Below are 21,531 nucleotides of genomic sequence, written 5' to 3' on the forward strand. Positions count from 1 at the left end.
ACCTTCCAGAGATCCTGCTGATGATCATATGAGGCTTGGGACATCTAGATATAAACCTTAACACCTGGTTTAGAATAAAAGGGACGATCTCACTGCCAAACCTGCAAATACTAAAAGAATAACTTGAATATCATGAATAAGATCCACTGGACAGTATCCTTTAAAGATACAAACTACTAAAGCTTAGTCAATGAATTAAAAATCTGTATGGCTTTGCATCTATTAAGTACATTCAAAACATAGTTTAAAGCTTTCCCAAAAAGCAAAGAAAATACAGCACAAAGCTCAATGCCTATAGTAACCTACCAAATATTTAAGAAAGAAAGAAAAAGTCTCTATTTTATAATAGTGTGAAAGCAATACACATTCAGTGGAAACTGTACTTCAAATTTTGTTTTGTTTTTGTGTTTGTTTGAGACAGGGTCTCACTGTGTAGTTCAGAATGGTTTACTCACTATGTAGCCCAGGCTGGCCTCAGACTCATAGTGACCTCCTGTGTCAGCCTCACGAGTGCTGGGATTACAGGCATGTGCCACCACACCCAGCTGTACTTCAAATTTTGAAGTTGAGGCTTTTTCTGGGCTAGTGATGTGCCATACCCTACTCTCTTGTGATGTTGTGCAGCAGCAGCTCCCAGTCAACCATGCAATCACAAGGGGAAATAACCTGATACTCTGTATTAGTGTGTCACTAACCTAGAATAATCTGCAGGTTAGGCACAGTGAACACATTTTTAATTTACAACATTTCCAACTTATGATGAGTTTACCAGAATGTAACCCCAGTGTAAGTTAAGGTGCATCTGTAATACCAATTTTACACAACCAGGAAACTGAAGAAGAGGGACTACATCTGAAGTTCTTCTGTAAAGTTAATATTAGTCTGATATCAAAGGTAGACAGAGATATAAGCAGAAAAAGAAAAATGACAGATAAAGACCTTTCATGTAAATAGTAGCAAAAATTCTGAATATAATTTCAGAAAATTAGATCTATGCTTAAATAAATTTATTCCACAAATGCAGGATTGATTTAATATTCAAAAATCAATTTAATCTACCATATTAGCAGATTTTTAAAAAGAAGCCATATGATTATCTCAGGTATAATAAAAAGCATTTGACAAAGCCCAACACCCATTATAGACAAAAATCTGCAAACTAAAATAAAGGGGAACTTCCCTAACCTGATAAAGGGGACCTACAAAAAACTTACAGTTAACATCCTATTGGAAAACTGAATGCTTCTTCCCTTACAATAAGGAAGAAAACAGTTATGCCTGCTTCCGACTTCTACTCAACATTGTTCTGAAGGTTCTAGCCAGGGCTATTAGGCAAGAAAAATAGCAGTCGCTAACACTTGGACAGGAAGAAATAAAACTGCTTATTCACAGATATGATCAGCTATATGAAAAATGAGGTATATTCTTCAAAAAAGTACTAGCACTAATTAACAACCTAGTTTATCAAAGTCGTACAACACAAGGTCAATGTACAAAACTCATTTGTATTAAATTTCCAGGCTCCAATAGCTTCACCAGCAAAATCTACCAAACATTTAAAGAAGGTGTAACTCCAATCCTACATAATCTCCTCTGGAAAATGGAAGGAATACCTCACAACAAATGTTGTGAGGCCTGAATCTCCTTTGCACCAAATTCAAGGACTGTAAATAAAACTATAGACCAATTTTCCCCATTAAGACAGATGAAAAAATACACAACAAAATATTAGCCAACTGAACTCAGGAATGTGTAAAAAGAATAAAAATATTTTCAGGTTATATGTCCAACAAAAGACATATCCCAAATACATAAGAAACCCACTAAATTTAATAGTAGGAAACAATCTAATAAAGATGCACAACATCATTAGACCTTAGGAAAATGCAAATTAAAAACATCATAAGACATAGCTACCTACCTATGAAAACATTTAAAATTTAAAACTCTGAACATGTTTGAGTGTTGAAAAGGATATAGAGGTACTGGAATTCTCATACATTGCTGGTGGGAATATAAAATGGTATTGCCATTTTGAAAAGCAGTTTGACAGTTTATTTAAAAGTTGAACATATACCTAGATGTGATTGAGTTATTCTGGTTAAGCTGTATCCAAGAGAACAGACAGCACGTGTCCTTACCAACACTTGTACACTAATGTTCAGAACAGTTGTTTTTGTAATAACCTAAAACCAGAAATGATGCAAATATCACATCAATGAGAGATTGGATAAACAATCGTAAATTCGTAAGTAGAACATTATCAGCAGCAAAAAGGGATGCTGCATAAAATAATTGTGCTGAGTGTAATACAGCAGATATTTTAAAAGTCCATACCTCCCAATTCCACTTTCATGAAATCCTAGAAAGTTCAACTAAATCTACAGTGATGAGCATGGACTTGTGGTCACATGAGAATTGGGAGATTATGAACACAGGCAAGCAGGAAGTATTACGAAGTAGTATAAGAAAAGTTTTAGGGTGACAGATATGTTCATTATCTTGACTGCAGTGATAATTCCACAGGTATATACATGTATCAAAGAATAACAAACTGTACACTTTAGTTATGCACCATTCATTTTATTCCAATTATATCTCATTGAAGCTGTTTAAAAATGAATTGTGTTTTTCTGTTACCCTGATAATTTGGACTGCCTCAACACCCACAGATGGTGGTTCTTTCAGTGTATCTTACGAATTTCAGTTTTAAAATTCTGCCCACATTTAGAGCTCTCAAAGTTGTTTCCTTATAATACAATTTCTAATAATTTCATCCAGAAGTGACTCAGATCCATATTATAAAAACCTTTAGTATACTACTTACATGTGACAAAAAGATACTGCCTTGGATAATAAACACTTGCATCATTTTCTCTAGTAGATTGTACACTTCTGAGAGCAATGAACTTATCCCATAGTTTCTGGAATCTCCTTTCACCTGGTACAAAAATACAAAAACTTAAAACAGTGCTCAGTAAATGTCCATAATTATTTTTTAAAAACTAACAAATATAGTTAATATACATCAAGCAATTCCTATACTTCATGCCGTATGCTATGGAGAATGCTTTGAATGCTAATTTAATCTCACAGCAGCTTTATTTTGAAGTTAAGTAGAATTACCCCCTCCCCATTTACATGCAAGGAAACTGTAGCTTAGAGAGACTGAGTAATTTGCCCAACGTCATATAGCTGATGTGACTAATTTTGTTGTCAATCTGACAGGATTGAGGGAGGTGTATGGAATCTGCAGAGCACACATCTGAGTGTGTCTGGAATGCTTCAGAAGACCAGTTCCTTGGTCAGAGGGCTGAGCAGAAAAGCCCTTCCTGAGCGTAGGTGGCATTATCCAGTAGCCTTGGGTCCCACATGGAACAAAAAGAAGGAAGGGCAGCTCACATGGGCAAACACTGACTCCTTCTTGAGCAGCTGTAGTTTTTGCTGCTGGTGTCACTGGTGAACATCAGACTCCAGATTCTTCAGCCTTTGTGTATATTTCGTACCAGCAGCTCTTCAGAGGGCGTCCAGGTCCCCAGCCTAGGATAGGGGACACATCATCGGTTTCACTCTTGTTCTGCAGCTTCCAGCTTCTTGGACTGAGCATCTATCTACTGGATTCGCTGGATCTCCAGGCTACAGACAGCCAGTGTGGAACTTGTCAGCCTGTGATCTTGTAAGGCAATCTGTTCAACTCCCTTTTATAAAAATTTTTTTCTATTGGCTCTGTTTCTCTGGAGAAGCCTGACTAACATAGTTGGTAAAACCCAGCACTTGAATCCCAGGCTGTTTTTAACCACAGCTAGGGAATTAGTGGGTCTAGTTGAGATCAACTAATTAGTGGCAGAGGCACAGTTAGAAGAGATGTCTTTTATCTCCACAGTTATCCCTTCAGATCAACTGCCTAAACTCCCACCCAGACATTTTCTCACCCCAGGGTAATGAAAGACTCCAAGTTTCAAGAATGGGAGTCTGTCCCCAGCATCCCTAAAATGTCTTTGACATGCACAAGAATCCTTGTCCCTCACCAGGATTATTCCAACTTGTCATTCCCTTCAGCCTTCCTTCTCCCGCTGTATCCATGTTTAAGCTTCCTCTCATCTTTCTGGAGCGCCCCCGCCAATCCCAAAGTCCTAGTCCTGTTTCCAGTTTTCCACAGCAATATCACTCACAGTTTTCATTCCTAAGGGAAACTATTCTTAGGAACTACTGATTACTTGAAGAACAATAACTCATGTTGTCAATTACTTGTTCTTTCTTTTCCCCTAGGATGTACATATTTAGGGCATTTCAATATATACCAACTTTTCAGATTCAGAGAATCTGAGGGATATAAGAGCTAGTAAATGTTATCTAGTCCCAACTTCCATCCATTGTAGGAATCTACTGAAGAACACTAATTGAAAAAAAAAAAGAAAAACTTCCTGTCTGGCATTTTTTTCTAGACAAATAGCATGGGTACTATGACCATGGAAGTCATTTTTCTATCCCAAGAGGCTTGCTGCTTCACAAAGTGACTAATCTGAAGGTAAATTTATTGCAGCATAAGTTTGAGAGACCCTTATTTGTATGGCCTTTTCTGACTCTGCACTAAATTTAGAACACACAATTTTGTATTCTTTGTTCTTAAATAAAGCCCACCAAATTGAATAACCTGGAGGCCCCCTAGACATTTTCTAGGTTTGAAAGAAATAATGTAACTTCTGCCTGTGAGGGTCCTAGTATATCTTCTAGAAATGTCCAATCTGATTCAAACTTTTTATTTTATTTTATTCTATTCTATTCTATTCTATTCTATTCTATTCTATTCTATTCTATTCTAGTTGTGGGGATTTAACCCAGGGCCTTCACACTGAGCTACATCTATAGCCCTGCTAAATTATTAAATTTCCCAAGCTGGGCTTAAATTTGCAATCTTCTTGCTTTAGCCTCCTAAAGTACAGGTGGCAGGTGTATGTCGCCATGCCTGGCTTGACTGAAACATTTTAAGACAATACAAAAGTTCTTTTCTATTCTCTTGTGACACCTGCTTTCCAGATTTTTTGCCATAATATCTATTAGAGCTCTGTATATGGTAAACACTACAGTAATCAGGTTGCATGAATTATCTCATTTAATCTGTGCAGCCCCTAGGAGTGAGGAGCAATGAATTTCATTTCACAAGTGAGGAAACTGAGACTAGGAGAGGTTATTTAATATGCCCAAGATCACACAGCTCAAATATAAAGCATATTAGTACAAAACCCATATTTTCAACAGCTATATCATACTGCCTTCTTATTTTATTTATTCATTTTTCTGGATACATTCCTGCATATATAGAAAATATTTTTTCTAAAATGTGATTATCATGCAACATTTGGGAAAGGATTTTTTACTACCTATCAAAAATGTTAGTTGTACCCTTTGACCCAGAATTTCTGATTTTTTAAAACTACCCTCCAAGTATGACAAATGTCCATGTGTAAGGGATTAATTAGGGGAATTGTAGAATATCTCTAAATTTAGATATCCAGGACTTAGACATGAAAAACAGTTCGCAAAAGTGATTTGGTTTGTATAAGAAAATTATACCTATCTGTAAAATGCCTGTATTTGGAAGAAAACATTCCAAACTGTTCAGTGAATGACAGTGAACTGATGGGCATGGAAAGATGGGGGAACTTCCGCTATTTATTTCACACAATTTTGTTCTCTCTCTTTTCTCTACAATGACTACCTGTTACTTATACAATAGATGGTAACATGTATTACTCAAGCTGTGTTCCCCACAGTTCAGCAAACAATGCATCAACAGCTGAACTTTACCTCTATTAGTGTAGCTTAAGTTTGCATTTGGTTTTTCCTCCACCTACAATAGCTTTCATTGAACTTGCCATCCATTTAGAAACATAGGTCTTTTTCACAGAATCAGAATGCAGTGTGGGTAAAATAACAAAAGGTAACATTCACCACAATCATTATTACTTAGCTGAGAGCAGACTTAAAACAACAGGAAATTCTTGGCATTCTTAACACTCATTCGTGCATCCACCCACCTTCTCTTTTCTATCAATGATGTTTACAATTTTCCCGAGTTGCTGCTAGGTACAGAGCCCCTTTCAAAAATGATGAAGTACAAGTGGGTGGTGCAGAGACGGCTATGCAGTGTGCCTGGAGGTGTTTCAAGTCCTTTATTTTTTATAAAGGTACATTTAAAACGCAATACTTTCCCCTAAACCTACAAATAACCAATGTTAACAGAGACTCATGAATTTTTATTCACACATATATATTATTCACACACATATATTATTTTATTCACACATATATATTATTTGAAATAAGATTAAACAATATAAACTACTATCCAACTTTCTTTTTTAATGTAACATTGCATTTTGGATATCTTTCTGTATCTCCATGCAAACTTTCTTCCTAAGGGCAGTACTGTCTCAGTGATGCTAATTGAACTTTTTGCTATTTGTGTGAATGTGAGAGGGACAGGTGTGGAAGAAGGAGCCCCCAGAAGGAAAAGAGATCAGAAGGACAGGAGTCCTCCTGAAATTTCAGAAGGCAAGGAGTATCAGAAGACCATCTGCTCAAAACATGTATCCAAAACTCTGCACTAATTGGACAGCCATTTAGACAAATGGATTCTTTACCTGAGATACAAATGCTGTTTCTGCAAGTGACCGTCATGTTAGCACCATGAGTACTTGGATGGCAACCTGGTCTCAAGCATTCCCCGGGGTTTCTTCCAACTTGCTCAGACCACTCAGGTTTTAGTTTCATATCCTTGGTTTCTTTTTCTTTTCTTTTTTTTAAACTATTTCTCTTGGTATCAGCCTCAGTCAAGCAATGCTTTTGGAGTCCCTGTCTTCCATCTGACTCAAATTTCTTGGTTATCCATTTCAGCAAACTTGAGCTTTCAAGACACTTTGTCCCTGCTGGATTTGCCCTTTGGGCTCCACTATGGGCAGGTCAACCCCAGAAAGAGTACTACCACATGGCTACAGATGTAGCCATACAAGAATGATACACTGGTTAAGTTTGCCCACTCATGAGCATGCACATGTAACAAGATTTTGTTCAAGTGATACTGAGATGGTATTGGTGAATTTGAGTTTGGGTTCTAGGTAGTGAGATTTAATTTGGGCTTCTGGAAAGTGGAAAAGTGTGAGTGGGTAGGATGCAGGAAGTTAGAAGATACAGGACAGAACACAATGCCAGAAGAGCAGAAGAAGTGAGGTAGCTGGGCAAAGACTTCCACATACAATCACATGTTACTTAACAACAGGACTCATTCTGAAAAATGCATCTGTGAGTGAGTCTGTTGTGTGAACATACAGGATGCACTCACGAAAAGGAAGTGGTGTAATTCAATCCCTGATATGGTCTTGATAGGCAATCAAGAGACACAGTAAACACATAATTTGCCAGGTTGCTGCAGGTATAACGTGACAGATTGCTTTACAGTAGGCTCATAAGTAGGAGCTTACTCTAAAATATTGATAAAAACTATAGAATAGGAAATGCATAGGGGTATGATTGAAAAATACTCACAATACTCTCCCTCACTTCCAACACACTTATCCCATCATTCTTGCCACTCTCTGAAGCAGTCTGGAAGCTCTTTTTTGTGAGTGTCTTTAGTTGCACTTTTGTGGCTGTCTTGATGTTCCAAATTGATTCAAAACATTTACCTCTCATGGTCATTTTGACTTTTGGGGAAGAGGCAGAAGTGGCATGGTGTCAGATCCAGTGAATAAAGTGGATGAGGATACACTGTAACGTTTTTACAAGCGCGCTTTTCTACTGGATGACACTCAGCAATAGCAATAACTATTTTTGATCACACCTCATAAAGACACTCACAAAAGATTTCCAGACATGCTTCAGAAAGTGGCGAGGACCATGGGATAAATGTGTTCAAAGTAAGCAGGAGTATTTTGAGTATGATTAGGAGCAATGCATATTTTACTCTAATAAACTTTTAAATTTTAAATATATACTGTATTTTTCGATCACACTTTGGTGATCCCTGAAAGTCAGGTCTTTGGGATCTGTATTATCTTAGGAACAAAATATAATGTCAAGCTCATTGGAAATCACTCAGAAAACATGGGGTTTGGAAATAAGACTTGATGCTATAATGGCTACACTATCACTAGGGGATAAAAATTTTCTAGCTCCATTATGATCTTATGGGACCACCATTATAAATGTGGTCTGTCATTAACCAAAATGTCATTATATCGCACATGTTTGTGCTGTGCTGCTAGGATGAGCATGCAAGATGAACATAAAGTCACACAGAGAGTTAAGGACAGAGCATAATACTTGATGGTGACAATAATGATTATATTACTGGTTTATAAGAGGTGACAAAATATATGGTGACTGTTTAAATTTTTAGTAAGCTGGGAATGATATTTAGGAAGAAGTAATAACTTGTGTGAAGACACAGAGACCCACTAGAGCCCCCAGTAGAAAAGTCTAGTATGAGATAGTGAGGCATGCCAAGAAGCCAGACTGGACACATGGGCAGTGGACACTTGGACTTCTGGACTGGGCCCAGTTATAGCACTCTGGGTGGTGACAATTTCTTCTGTAGGTGAGGAGGAACTTGTCCAGACTTTGCTCAGGCCCAGTAATTGAAGTTCATGTTAGAAGGTAACCCGAGCAGTAGAAGATAAAAGAGTGAGCCAGGACAATGACAAAGGGGATGGAACAAAGCAAATGGGTGTGAGGGACATTTGGAAGGTAAAAGAAAAAGATGTTTTAATTGATACAGTGGAGGCAGAGGAAGGCAGAGAGGGCACGCTGGGCTGTGCCCTGACCTTCTGCCAGAGTCAGTGGGTGGATGCAGCGTCCCTGAGACAACAGAGAAAAGGAGCAGACCTCAAGGTGTGCAGAGAGCTGGGGGAGGTGGTGGGTGCAGGCCAGGGAACATAGCTGGACCCAACTTGTGGGTGATGTGGCTGGAAGGAGGGATTTGGGGAGCATCCACCCTGACAGACATGAGACGTTTGTTGAAGGCACAAACATAGAGGCGCATCCGTGCCCAGGATGTGCTACTTTGGTGAAGATTAGAAATAGGTATTGTTTGATCAAACTATAATCAAGATGGATGACTCCACTGAATGTACCTAAAGGATAGTAGTTTTTCTTTGGCAGAAAGCCTAAAATTCGATTATTCTGGCTTAGTCTTTTTTCTAAATTTTAATTTGTGGTCTTGAAAAATATACTTTTTATTCTCTGTGTTTTCTGAATGTTCATATAAATATGACAGCTTTCTGAAAAATTATAAAATTATTATGAGATTGTTACTTCCTTTATCCAAGAGAAATGTACAAACACATCCTTCAAAGATCAGTCATACTATGCATGCCTCTTTCCCAGTTCTTTATTATGGATCCTGAGAGTCTATATAAAAAAAAGTCAGGCAGTGGAAAAAATATAGGAAGAGCAGCAGCACTGAAGGGCTGTTACAGTCTCTCCAGGGAGATTTGGCAGTGATAAAAGAATCCAAAGAGGAGGTTTGTAGTGATTGTCTCTTAGCCACAGAAAAGAAGCCAAGTTCCAAGTCACCCTATAATTTAGTTGTTAAGGCAACTCAACTGAAAAAAAAAAGACAACTGCTATGAGGCAAAAAAAAAAGCCATGAGACTATCTCACCTGATAGAGCCGAAGAACCAGACAACTCTCTCCTAACTTTGGACTGGGTACAGTCCCCATTTGAAGTTTTATTTTAAACACCATTTTGTGCTGGGGTTAATCACTTTATGTCTATAATTCTATAGCAGCAAAGGGACCTAGCTCATCTTTTACTCTTCTTCAGTGAAAGAAATAAAGATGATAAGGCTTTTAGAAACTGTGAGATCTTACTGATGATGTCCATCCAGCTCTCTTATTTTAAATATAAAGTTAGTGAGGCTGAGCAGTAGGGGCCTGCTCCAGCCACAAATGCTACTGATGTCTGGAGAGGCATAAAATTACTGGCACTAGAAGCAGGTAGCACTGAGTTCTGGTCCCACTAGTTGTGAGTCTGTAGGCAACTTTCAGTACCTTTCTGAGCCAGTTTTCTATACATATAGAAAAATGAATAACCTGGGCTAAATTTCTTGTGCTGCTTCAAGTTCTAGCACCCACAACTAGTTGTTTTGTTTTGTTCTGTTCTGTCTTGTTTTGTTCTACTTTGAAGATTCAAGCCAATATTACTTGATCCTTAAACCAGGACTTCTTTAAGCACTGCAGACTGTACAGCAAAAACCTGCTGAGTGTCTGCTACTTCAAGGGCTGTTGTCTGCAGACCTGCAGTCTCACTTGGGAGCTCTTACACAACAGAGCCTTGGGAAATTACAAATCAGAACCTGCATTTTAACAAGACCATCACTGGCTTGCATGCACATTAAAGTTTGAGAAGCGCTGTAATTAATCAGTTTGTGCTTATAGCACTGATCTTTAAAAACTTTAATTAGACTAACCAGTTAATGTGTTTAAAGTTTAGAAAATATAGTAAAGACATATAAAAACAAATTACTAGTTGATCATGGTGGTGAGTGCCTGTAATCCCAGATACTGGGGAAGCTGAGGTAGGAAGATCACAAGTTTGAGGCCAGCCTGAGCAACTTAGTGAGATCCTGCCTCAAGGAAAAGAGAGAGACAGAGACAGAGATGGAGACAGAGACAGAGACAGAGAAAACATACAATAGATAATATGAAAAGGAAAGAAATTGTTCAAAAGAAGGAACAACTGGGATGAGGGAAAGAAGACAAAGAAAGAAGGAAGGCAAAAAGAGGCATATATATATATGTATATATATATATATATATATATATATATATAGAGAGAGAGAGAGAGAGAGATGAGAAGGAAAGCTGGGATAACTGTACTGCTGATGTCTGGTGGTTTATTGAAAGGAACAGTTAATGCTCAAAAGTTTTTATATTTTGACCAATTTTGCATGCTTATATCTGGTTTGCATGCTTATATCTGGTATATCTGGTAATCTGAGCAACTGATTTGAAGACAGCAGTATACAATAGAACAACCATTGGTGAATTTCCACCATCTTGTCTATTGAAACTCTGTATCATCTCTAATTTTTTTAATAATTTTTTTAATTCTCTTTAATGGCTTGAACAGTCTTCCATTCTTACATCTGGTAATCTGGGCAACTTCATTGAAGATAACAATATGTAATATAGGGGCAACCCACACAAGCCCCCTTCTGTCCCTTTCGTGGACAGCTTTCTTTCCCTCAATAAATATATTGCTCTTAACCTCTGTTGTTCTTAAAAGTCATTCTTCGATTTTAGAGAACACGAACTCGTCCTAGATATCGCTCAGATTGGGAGTTTTTATTCTCCTATATCATTTTGGAGTTCCCCACCGAGATCCTTGGACAGAGGGGAGGATGATGTAAACTGGTGCATCAGTGACAAAGTTGTTGAGGCCCAGATAGGTAATAACAAATCATCTGCAAGATGGACCCATCAATACTATTCAGCCAACAAAAACGTTACCTGTAGAAACTGTGGTAAGTTTGGTCATTTGTCCAAAAATTGCCCCTTACTACAAAAAGTCCGTGCATGCTGCCTCTGCTCTGAGAGAGGACACCTCCAGTATGCCTGTCCAGCCCACTTTTGCTTAGACTGTTCTTTTCCAGTGTCTTCCACTCACAGATGTCTTGAAAGATCTTCCTGGAGAAAACGATGTGACCGATGTGATATGATAGGCCACTGTGCTGATGCTTGCCCAGAAATCTGGAGGCGGTATCACCTAACAACCCAACCCGGACCACCCAAAAAGCCAAAGACCACTTCTGGACAATCAGCCTTAGTGTATTGCTACAACTGTGCACAAAAAGGCCATATGGACATGAATGTACAGAAAGGCGAATGTTCAACCAGACATTTCCAGCATCTCCATTTATCTACTGCTATGATAACAAATACGAAATTCGAGAGAGAGCTCAGAGAATAAAATGAAAAGTAAAAGAACTCCAGAAAAATGGGGATTTTCCAAGGCAGTTCAAGAGACCACATATAGAGGCAGCAGATAAGAGACCCCACCATGACATGAAGAGCCATAAAAACAACAGGTGGCATCAAGAAGATAAAGAAACTCAGAGAAAAGTGATGAGCAGGAATAGAGACCTAGAGAAGCACAGGAAGGTTGGCAGGCATTGGGAAATGAGTGAGGACTTTCCTAGGGGCCCAAAAACTCACTCTTCTCCCAGCAGTTTTAAATCCCAGAAGCCCCACAAGTCTTTCCATCACTCATCACATCACCACAAGCCAAGACAGGACAAGCTTTCCAGAGACAGCAAGAGGAACAAGCAGAAGAAAGAGGAGGGATGTGTGGAAGATGATGGCAATGATAATTTATTTCTTATTAAGCAAAGGAAAAAAAAAATCTAAGCTGTGATACAGCTGCTGAGTTGGTTTCATGTCTACAACCTTCTACCAATATTTTTATTACCTATAATTAAATAAAGGACTTTTTTATTTTGATTGCTTAATTTCAGCCATACTTAGAGTTGCTGAACAAAGGTCATGGAGATCTGAATTCTCTACATCCAACAGGTGATTAAGTAGAAAACAAAAAGATAAACGTGGACCTTCTGTTATAATATCATTTTTACTCAGAATCTTTGGGATAGAAAGGAAAAACAGACTTTTCAAGAAAACTTCTTTAAAATACCTGAAAAAATAAAAGCTCATAAATGCAGTACATCTGCAACGTGGATGAAAATTAAATCTTTGTAGGAGAAATTATTACTAGTAAGAATTCATCACTCAATATTACTTTATTTTAACATGGGAAAAGACAGTGGCTGTAAATCTGAATCTAGTTTTTCTTGCTTCTAAAACTTGTCAGAATCTTTCTTTCGAGGAAATATCACAGGCTGACTACAAAAAAAAGAAGATATCACTAAAGCCCTAAGGAAACAGAGAACTGGGCTATTAACAAAGTACAAAAAAGTATACTTTTTACTTTTACAGTATACATGTAAAAGACAGATTTCCTGAAATATGTCAAAAAGTATAATCAAAAATGTTAACACAATCACACTGAAACAATTTGTACCATTTTTATAGCCACCTTTCAAGAAGACCACAGGCATATAGAGAGATGAATACTGACCAACTTAAAAATTTGTTTTGTTTTCATGGATTTTTAAAATTATCATACAGAGGTACAGAATTTTTTGTATTGTGAACTTTTGTATTTCTCACAGCCTAATGTTAGTATAAGAAACATAAAATGTCTGAAACAGAATGCATAAATTTGTGTTATGTAAAATGAAGAGAAAACAATATGTAATATAACAACCACTGTTAATACCTATCATCTTGTTTTGAAACCCTGCATCATTTTTAATGTTCTTGCTTTGTTTTGTTTATGTCTGTGATGTTGACATCTTACTACTGTTTTTTTTTTAGCTATTCTCTTTAAAAGAGACAGAGACAGAGAGTTGGAGAGACAGAGAGAGAAAGAGAGGTGAGGATGTAGCACCGTGGTGAGTTTTATAAGGTTACAGGAGTCAAGATTGATGTATGAAAATCTACTTGGATTTTTATACCCTGTACCATCAATGAACAATCAGAAATCGCCTGCCAGCAGCAGCATATGAGTCAGAAACAGGTGCTCAGAGGTAGAGTGGGCCCAAGGTCCTTGAAATGTCCAGAGGGAGACTAAAGATGTCTTATAACTTTAGAAGTTGATGGCATATATGCTTTCTTAACCTGTTTTCTGTTGCTATGGAAGAGTATCTGAGATGGGGTACTACACAAAGGGAAGAAGCGTACTTTGGCTCATGATTTTGGAGGCCGGGAAAACCAAGATTGGATGGCTGCATCTGGTGAGGGCCTCATGCTGTGGCACAACACAGCAGGAAAGTAAAAGGAGAAGTGACACCTGCAGAAGAGGCAAGACGTGAGTGACGTCCTTGCTTCATAAAACTCGCTGTCACAACAGCTAAACCATTTCTGCATGAATGTGAAGTTATTCACTACCTTGAGGATGAACCCAGTCCCGGAAAAAAGGTATCAATCCCACTTCATGACCTAATCACCTCTGTAAGCCCCCACCTCCCAACTCTGCTACAATGGCCATCAAGTTTTGCTATGAGTTTCAGAGGGAACAAACCAGGTTCAAACTAAAGCTCATAACGCGTTGAAAACCCATGTAATTATTGAAAGGGTAAAACTCAAATATGTAGCTTTCAAAAAGGTAAAGGAGGAATATTGGATTGAGAAAAAAACCCTTTATCTGTGAAATGGCAAGAAAGAAGGGAGGAAAACAGGGAAGTGTATAGGAGCAAAGGTGAATGCTGGAGAGAATGCAGAAGAGAGAGGAGAGATGATTGAAAGAGGAATGGGAAATATAAAACAAGGCCTCAGTGGACGAGGGAAGGGGATGGGATCAGAGCCCCTGGGAAGGGGACGGGGACTCACGGAGGGAGGAGGGAAGGTGGAATTACGCTTGGCTTGTGGGTTTCTCATGTCAGGTGGTCTTTGGAGTCTTGAGGGAGGCAACAATATCCATGAGCGTAAGAGAGGAAGGGGGCTAGGAGACACGCAGAATTGAGAAGTTCCACCGGAGAGGGCTACAAACGGAAAGCAGCAGCAAACTCAGCCCTCACAGTCATGTCTGGTTCCTGGAAGGCTGCTTCCAGATCGCAGAGACACTTGGAACCATAGCTGAGCTGATCTGAAGTGATAAAATGGAAACTGAAACCTCCCACTTCATTTTTGCTTCACCAACCACCCAACCACCCTATTTTGCAAAATCCTTGTCAAATTAAATCAGAAAATTATGTAAGCTCAGTATCTGAGAGCTTGCAGGAAATTGAAGATCATTTCTACAGATGAGAAAGTGCCAGAAATATTAATCCAATCTTTCTTCCCCAGACCTCACTTTATTACTTTTATTTGAAAAGAAGATTGTGGTAACACTAGATGATTCGCAGTTAACATTTCTGGAGGACGTCATTCCTTTATAAACATTTATTTTACTGTGGTAAAATATATAACATAAAATTTACTTTCTTAGTCATTATGAAGATACAGTTCAGGGGCACTAAGCACATTCCCACTGATGTATAACCATTGCCACCATCCTTCTCCAGAAATTTTTTATTATCCCCAAATGAAACTCCACTAAACAGGATTTCATTCTTATTTCAAACAGTGCGGAAGCTCCCATAAGCATAACAAAGGGTCTCAGGCCCCCTTATAGTATCCTACAGCTACTTTTTTGAGAACTGGAGGAAATTTGCATGTGCACACAAAAATATGTTATATATAAAATCATGGAAATATAGTTTCATACAATTTTTAAATTTAAAACATATTTTGAGCAATTTTAGATTATAGAAAATCTAACATAAAGCACAGAATCCTTCATCTACATCCCTGAAAAGTCTCCCTGATTGTTAACATCTTGCCTTAATGTGATATATTTGTTACAATTGATGAGCCATTATTGATACATTATTATTAACTAGGATCTACAGTTTATGTTAGGGTTCACTCTTCACCTTGTGGAGTCCTATGGGCTTTGAGCAGCAAGTGACATTATAATATCATAGTGAACAGTTTCAATGCCCTAAAATTCCTGCACTCTCTTTATCACCCTTCCCTCATGCCCACCAAATCCTAGAAATCACTGATAGTTTTGTTATCCCCATGGTTTTGCCTTTTCCAGAATGTCGTATAATCAGAATCACTCCATATGTGGCCTTTTTAAATTGGATTCTTTCACTTCGTAATATACATTTAAAGCACCTCCGTGTCTTTTTGTGGCTGTAACCCATTTCTTTTTAGTATTAAATAACATTCCATTGCCTAAATGTAGCACAGTTTATCTAATTATGCACACACTGAAGAACATCTTAGTTATTTACAAGTTTTGGCAACTATAAATAAAGTTGCTATAAACATTCATGTTGAGACATAAGTTTTAGCTCATTTGGATAAAATACCAAGGAGCACTATTGCTGAAGTGTATGAAAAGAGTATGTATAGTTTTGTAAGAAGCCAAACTGCCTTCCAAAGTGGCTGTACCATTTTGTATCCCACCAGCAATGGGAGTTCCTATTGCTCCACATCCTCACCAGCATTTGATATTGTCAGTGTTTTAGATTTTAGCTATTGTGAAGAGTAGTACATCATTGGTTTTTAAATTTTCAAGCCCTGATTACATATCATGTGGGACATCTTTTCATACATTTATGTGACATCTATTTGTTTTCTGTCTTGCAGTATCTCTTCAGGTCTTTTGCTTATTTAAAAAATTGAATTTCTCATTGAATTTTAAGAATTCTTGTATATTTTGGATACCACTTGTTTGTAAGGTATGGATTTTGTAAATATTGTGCAGTTAGAAAGTTGTCAAAGTTTCCTCATTTACAAATGGGAATAACTCAGGCCATAAGAAAAACTTAGTGTGTATCTAATTCAACCCAACTGGACCGGCACTGCTGAAAACCTGTGAAGCCTCATAAACGGTCCCTAAAATTGAGCATTCAAAGAAAGCATAGTGTTCTAAGTGAGTTTGTGCTGGTATTATGCTATTAATGAAATGGCGCTTGGCCTTTGCAGCCTAACACATATGGTGACAGGTGGAGAAACTACAAATAGCCCTGGCCTAAGAATGGAAAAAATGATAAACCAGGGCCAAGGACTTCAAAGTGACTTAATGATAGGAATGCAAGTGGCAGACCTGAGGATACACAGCAGCGGCTTACAGGCCTTCCAAAGAGCTGGGGGGTGCAGAGGGCTTTGGGCTGTGTGCCACCAGCACCACTTAGACCAGCATAGTAAGCCCATTCAGAGCATGTCCCCACAGTGTGTCTCATAAATATCAACTCCCTAAAAGTGACAAAACACTCACATGCCCTAGTTGTTCCACCAGATTGAGCCTCTTGGAAAGGAACATTTCCTGGAACAATCAGGCCGAGCCACTTCAAGTTGGGATTGATGCTCCAGGAGAATGGAAGGCAGCTCTGCCCACCTGTTGGCTGTCTCATGTTACCTGAAGCCTGGACAAGGGCCGTGCACAGGGAACTTAGGAGCTCTGGGTTTTAATCCCAGCTCCACTTGTCAACTCATTGAACACTTCTGGCATTTGGATTTTCTCATCTTTAAAATTGGGACATGAGCTGGCTTTATGGGTAGTAACTAACGGACGAAATAGGCCACTTGGTGCTGTCTACTCAGTTGGGGAAGAGAGCTAAACACAAATTCCTGGCCTCCCTCTACCTCACCCTGCCCCAATTCCCTCATGATAAGGACATCCTCATGTGGTCAGGCCACACAATCTCCAAGATTTCTTCCGTCCCCAAACCCATTTTGGTTCCCTGAGGCAGTGGTTCTCAAAGCTAAGCAGGGGACAGAATCACCTGGAGGAAAAGGGACTATTGAGGGGCAGGGGCTGGAGATATGGTTGCCACATCTTCCAAGTCCCCAGATGTGGCAGATGCTCCTCTCCAGGGACCATTTCTGGAGAACAAAAACACTACTGAAGGAGAGATAGCAAAAGGGCTTACTCCGGGTCCCAGCCATCTTGGAGGTGCACCCAGGGGAGTTCTAAGCTCCCCTTCTTCCAAGGGTCTCAGGTTTGCCTGAATGTTCTGTTGTCACCAACAACTTGAAATTCTTCACTTTTTATACAAGAGGCTCCATATTTGTGTTTTGCACTGGACCCTGTAAGTTATGTAGCTGTTCCTGTTTGTAGCTTTGATTTTCCAAATACATTTGAGTGGATGAGCAAGTGTCATTTTTGAAAGGCACCTTAAAAACTAAGAACATTGAAGCTATTTCTACATGGAAGCAAACAGGTTTCTTTGGAAATTGTTCTTTTAGTTAGTGCCCTGCATCTTGCCTGTCTGCTAATTTACTGGGCAGAGGTTGGTGGGTATAAGCAGTTCACCCTTCAGCCAAAGTAGAGCAAAGTGAGTTCCAGTCTACCTTCCTCTTTGAGCACCTCTCTTCCTCCTTGTCTCTCTCCCTTCTCTTCTTTCTCTCCCTCTCCTCTCTCCTTCTCCCTCTCCACACCAAGGAGACTGGACTTCTTTCAACTTCTAGGGACAAAGCAATACTATAATATCTATGCACCATTTCTGAGGATGAAGGACTCTACCATTTGACTCAGAATACTGCCTGCCCAGCCTCTCAGCTGCCCCAAAATCCTACCCCTAAGAGGAGAGATCCTTAGCTGCCCATTCTGCAACCACCCCAAGGAAGATTCCAACTGCACGGCCAAAGTGATGTGAGCAAGGTCAAGGCTAATAAGATGAAGACATCCCCATCTTTTTATAGGATGGGATTCCCTACCCTGGCACACCTCCTGGGTTTGCTTTCCTTTTAGTCTGAGCTGATAATGGCTCTTGGGTTTTACAGAGCCCTGTAGTTGTGAGTGTGCATGTCGACAGCATAGAGAAATAGAAAGCAAAAACCCATTTACGTTGCTTCCCTGAAGTAACTGGCATTTAATTTACAAAAACAGACAAGTTAGACAAGTTTTGCAAGGAGGACCTAAAAAACAGGAATTTGAAAGAACCATTGTCTAAATTAGCATTTTATCAGAGCAACTGAGAAAGAGTCTTGGTTTCAAAGTGACAGCTAAGCTTCATGAGGACATGTTCACTGAGAATGTCATTCTGCTGGCGTGGGAATCTGATTTTAGGAAAGATTGCCTGGAATGATGAGATGTTAGCAGACTGAGGAGGAAGGATACTAGTTAACTTTCGGGTTTACTAGAGAAACATATAACACAAGGTATTCAAATGTACAAGAGATTACAAGTTTGGCTTACAATGGTCAGACACAGAGTTGGATGAGGAAGTGTGCAGAGGGTGTCCACACGCTGGGAACTGAAGAGCCCACTCCAAGGCCTGCAGCTCACTGCAGTGTTCCTATAAGACCGTATTGGGAGGCTGGTGGGAGGAAGATGGAGTGCTGAAGAATCCACGACGAAGGCCAGAGAGCCTACACCAGAAGGCTGAAGGGTCCCAGGTGGAAGCTGAACAGTCTGCACCAGAAGCCAGGCGATGGCCAAGCTGAAGGCCAAGACTGGAGCTCCTCCAAAGGACCAGCAGCCAGTCCCTTTCTCCATTCCCTTTTTTTATGCAGCCTAACAGCCCAGGGGTGGGGGGGTGGCCCTCTACACCCACACCCTCTGCATGCCTTCCTCTTGCACAGGCTCAGGATGAATACAGAGTAAGCACCCTGGCTCCCTGCTGAGTCACACAGTTAACCTTCTAAACTTCTCAAATTGACACAATGAACAACATCCCAGAAGGGTAAGGCCATGTCCTTTTCACCCCAAGATGCAGAACTGCTGATTCACTTAGCCAAACCCTAGATTTCCCAAGTTGACACAATGTATCAACCATAACAATACTGAAAACCCTAAGTCATTTAACATTAACCCTGCTGCCCCAGTGGCTGCATCCAGGGAGACAGTACAAAGTACAAAAAGGATTCTCTTCCTCCAGACACTTCACGGCCATGATCCAGAGAGTTGTCATTGTTACTGTATAAAACGTGAGAGGCCTTAACATGAATGGTATTCCTTGGGGTTGCACCAGCAACTTGTGCAACCTTCAAACAGAAATGATGCTTAAGAATCCAAGGTCAGAGGGTCTTCAGGCAGGTCTGTCTTTTAGCTACCATCTCCTTGGGGGATTCAATGCCAATAGTTGTCAAAAATTAACATAAATTAGCTGGGCGTGGTGGCATACCTATAATCCCAACACTCTGGGAAGCAAAGGCAGGAGGATCACAAGTTGGAATTCAGCTTGGGGAGATTAGCAACTTAGCTAGACCCTGTTTCAAAATTTAAAAAAAAAAAAATTAAAATTAAAAAGGACTAAAGAGGTAGCTCAGTGATAAGACCTCAATTTCAATCCCCACTGTTCTTTCCTCTCAATGAACATATATTTCCTGTGAATCTTGAGATGAAACCTTATAAAAATTCCTAAACATGGGGTTTGGAAAGCTCTTGGGACGGTGAGCACATCATGATCTGGGAAGATGTGGAATCTCAAGAGTGCACAGAACCTCCTCCATAATGTGCCCTATATTTCATCCATCTGGATGTTCCTGACTCATATCTTTCATAATAAACTAACAACCTGGTAAGTAAACCACATTCTTCAGTTCCCTGAGCCATTCTACCTATGGTTAAATACCAGGTTTAAGTCAGACAAGGTTTAGGCCTTGTCTATGCTGTTAGAGAGACAAGTGAAGCCTCAAGAAACAGAGAATATCTTTGTCAGAGGCTCAAAGGATCCCTCTGAAAAGGAGCCTTGAACTGACTCAAACACCTAGATTTATTGAGATACAAAAAAGACATAGCATTCCGCTGAGCCCAGATGTTTGTTTTAGGTACAAGGCAGGTAAGCAAGGCAGGATGACAGTTTGGCTGAATAACTAACTTTTATCTGATTGTCTCCTAGGGAGCTTCCTTGTTTTCCCCATGAAGTCCATCTCCACTTGACCTGGTTAAACATCCTGTCTACAAGATGTTCCAGCTCCTCAGAGTTAGCAGTCTTCTGCCCTCCCCATAGCCCAAGCAGAAAATGACCCATTGGGTGTCACAAGGAGCTCCACAATTAAATCCATTAGTGGGTCATGGGAACCCTTAATTTATAGCTGGTTGGTCAGAAGTAGATACCACAACCTGAGACCTGTGACTGGCATCAGAAGTGGGGGACAGTCTTGTAGACTGAGCCTTTAACCTGTGTGGTCTGTGCTGGCTCTGGCTAGTGTTAGAACAGAACGGGCAGGGAATGTGGCTCAGCAACTTAGCATTGACTAGCATGCAAGGGGCCCTGAGTTTTACCTCAGTGTGACAAAAAAAAACACAAACTTTTGCTGGGGATGGTGGTACATGCTGTAATCTTAGCACTTGGGAAGCTGAGATAGGAGGATTGCAAGTTTGAGCCCAGCATGGGCAGCTTAGCAAAACCATTCTCAAATTAAGAAAAAAACTTAAAGTGACTGGAAATGTAGCTCAGTGCAAAGGCCCTGGGTTCAATCCCCAGTATTGCACCAAAAAAAAAAAAAAAAAAAAAAAAAGGAAAGAAAGAAACAAGAGAGACAGAGAAAAAGAGAAAGAGAGCAATAAAGAAAGAAGGAAGGAAGGAAGGGAGGGAGGGGGAGAGAGAGAGAGAGAGAGAGAGAGAGAGAGAGAGAGAGAGAGAGAGAGAGAGAGAAAGAAAGAAAGAAAGAAAGAAAGAAAGAAAGAAAGAAAGAAAGAAAGAAAGAAAGAAAGAAAGAAAGGCACCAAACTGGTATCCACAGACAACTGGAGAATTGCTTGGTGCCGAATCCCAGAAGTGTTCAATAAGAGTTGAGAGAATCAGTGTCTTTCCTACGGGTGCTCATGCTGAAACAAGTGCCAAAGTCAAAGTCATGCGTTGGCACACAGAGCATCACATGCCCAGTGTCTCAGCCAAAGTTAGAACTCTCAAAACCTGTGCTATTGTCAAAATGGCCATACTTGGTTCAGATGAAGGCAGTACATGCTGT

At 39.6% G+C, this 21,531-nt stretch overlaps 1 pseudogene; it reads left to right on the forward strand.

Annotated features, from left to right (window-relative positions):
• The first annotated feature begins 8,721 nt into the window (after nt 1–8,721).
• LOC102021679 lies at nt 8,722–12,408 on the forward strand (annotated as a pseudogene).
• Nucleotides 12,409–21,531: the final 9,123 nt, after the last annotated feature.

Source organism: Chinchilla lanigera, unplaced genomic scaffold (genome assembly GCF_000276665.1).
Source record: "Chinchilla lanigera isolate Chin_1 unplaced genomic scaffold, ChiLan1.0 scaffold00091, whole genome shotgun sequence".
NCBI classification, from domain to species: Eukaryota; Metazoa; Chordata; class Mammalia; order Rodentia; family Chinchillidae; genus Chinchilla; species Chinchilla lanigera.